Source organism: Otolemur garnettii, unplaced genomic scaffold, assembly GCF_000181295.1.
Source record: "Otolemur garnettii isolate 467f Iridium unplaced genomic scaffold, OtoGar3 scaffold00019, whole genome shotgun sequence".
NCBI classification, from domain to species: Eukaryota; Metazoa; Chordata; class Mammalia; order Primates; family Galagidae; genus Otolemur; species Otolemur garnettii.
Window position 1 is genome coordinate 1,458,279 of NW_003852414.1, and position 2,576 is coordinate 1,460,854.

Genomic DNA, 2,576 nt, shown 5'->3' on the forward strand with positions numbered 1-2,576 from the left:
TATTTGGGGAAAAAATGAATACTCATCTGTCCAGTGTGATATTCCATTAGTGCTAACTGAAGGAATTAGATATCACAACACACCCCACAACTGAGGGAAAGCAGTAATTATGCTGGGAGGTAAGGCATTCATAATAAGCTCTATTTAATAGCACGCAATTTAGCAGAACTTGCCGAGAAAGCTATATGCAAGGGTGGGCTGCAATTCCTTTAGTGAACTCCCACTTAGATATTTTAATTCTCTGCCAAGTAAAATAATATACAATTGATTTTTCTAAACAACATCCCTAGACCGTTGCTAATAGGTCACTCTTGCTCAATTAAATTCTCAAATTTAGATTCATGGGGACTATCCTAAGAAGTCTCTCTAGCAAACACCAGTTAATGAGCAATCATGGAGCTATGAAGAGTGTTCAGCTGATTACACGTAGCTGCTCGAAGGCACTGGGAAGGGGATAAAACGCAGACTCAGACTCGAGGAATCAAGGGTTTGTGTAAACAGAATCCCATTATTGCTGATATTACTCCAATCCGATTTTAAAGAGTAATGGGAGGTCAGGTAATCCTCTGAATCCATACAAGACAGGACGTCTTCCATTTCAACAGTGCTGTCTTATAGCTATTTGGTTTAGATCAGAGCATGTCCCAGGGCTGAGGGCAAGAATATAAGGTCAAGACTTCGAGAGAAGAGTCGGTGGCTTCATTACATCCTGGATTCCACCCTAATTCCAGATGGCAATCTCTAAAGTGTCCTATTAGAGGGGAGTAGGATAGCTACCCTAAATCCCAGTATTAAATGATGCTTCATTAATTGCTGCTTTTATGCAAAAATTACTCTAACGGAATAACTGTAATTTCCTCTTCACAAAATTTCTGTAACATTCACATCTGGACTATTTTAGTACCTGATCATATAAGATTTTCCAATAGCCTAATGCACATATTTATATTATGAATATACTAAATTAATATAAAGTATAACCCCTTAGCCTAACCCTCTTTACCGGTGTCTCTCGAGAGATCACTGTAAATACATGCATGACTCTGTTGATACCTGTTGACAGGTTGGACTGTATTCTCCCTAACCCCAGCACCTGTGGGTTCCTTTAGAGACAGGGTCTTTAAGAGGCAATCAAGGTAAAATGAGGTCATCAGGGTGGGCCCTAGTCCAGTCCGACTGGGCCCTGCAGACAGACAGGCATTTGGGGCAGATCCGCATGAGCATCCACCAGACAAGGAGGGAAGCCTGGAGCAGACTGTCCCCTTGCAGCCCTCAGGGGAAGCCACCCTGCCAGCACCTTTATTTGGGACTTCTGGCCTCCAAACCATGAGACATAAATTTCTGGCTTTTAAGCTGGCTGGATTGTGGTGCTTTGTTACAGCTGCCCTAGGAAACTTGTACGTCTGTCTGCAACCTTGGGGGCTCCCCAGTGCCTAAGGCAAACTGGCAGTCCCATAGGCCCGATGGCAGCTCAGACAGAGACTTTACTGGGCTTAGAGAGTCTTTACAAAACTCTGAGCTAATGTTAAACATCTAGGAAGTTTCCAAGGTAAGTCTGGGTTTTCAGCCTCTCTTTGAACACCAGAAAACTCCAGTCCCACAATTCCACGTGATAATAGTGGCCACATAGCAAACGTCAAACATTACTGAATGTACATGACACACATGTACAGGACACACCCTTCGTAAGAGTGGGACACTGGGAATGACCGTCGCTGCTCTTTGCCCCATGAGGGTAGGCCTTTGCAGCCTGGGAAGTGGTCCCAATCGCTTACCTAAAAACATTATGCAGGAGAGAAAGCACACAATAGCAGAGTGGGCAGAAAAGAGAGAACGCAGGACTGAGACTGCTGTCCTTAGCAAGGCTGCTTCCAAGGCCGCCCTGGGCTGGACCAGGAGCTTCCATTTCAGGAGCGTTTCTGTCACTCCTAAGAGTGAGAGTGGCTCGACGTATCTACACTGTTTATTCAAATAGGGTGGTTTATGCTGAACTTGCTTTCTTCTGGGAGTCTGGAATTCTGGTATGTGCTACGCAAAGGACATCACTATGGCCAACCTGCAGTGCCAACCTTGGGTGCTGAGTCTCTAACAAGCTTTGCTGGTAGACAATACTTTCTAAGTGCAGTCATACGTCACTTAACAGCAGGGATATATTCTAGGACATGTGTCAACAGGCAATTTCATTGTGCATACATCCTAAAACAGGTGTCCTCAAACTACGGCCTGCCGAAGACATTTATCCGACCTGCTGGGTGTTTTTGCTGCCACTGCCTGTCCTGCTTAGCAGCTGACTCGTCCTGGGGCCCGCAGTCCAGTACTTCAGTGGTCTTGCCCCTATCTAAAAAGTTTGAGGACCCCTGTCCTAGAGTGTGCTTACACAAACCCAGGTGGTGCAACCCACCACACACCAAGGCTACATGGTACACTGCCATGTAGCCAACCCTCCAGCCACAGGCCAGTGCCAGTCCATGGCCTGTTAGGAACCAGGCCAGAGAGCAAGAGGTGAGCAAGTGGGACTACATCTGCATTTATCATCACAAGTGAGCAAGTGGGACTACATCTGCATTTATCGTCAC

The 2,576-nt window shown here is 45.7% G+C and overlaps 1 protein-coding gene across 1 annotated transcript in view; it reads right to left on the reverse strand.

The window, feature by feature from the left end:
* The window catches only part of CCNY (cyclin Y), a 200,691-nt gene that overhangs the window by 13,858 nt on the left and 184,257 nt on the right, over positions 1 to 2,576 (reverse strand). The gene's annotated exons all lie outside the window — the stretch shown is intronic.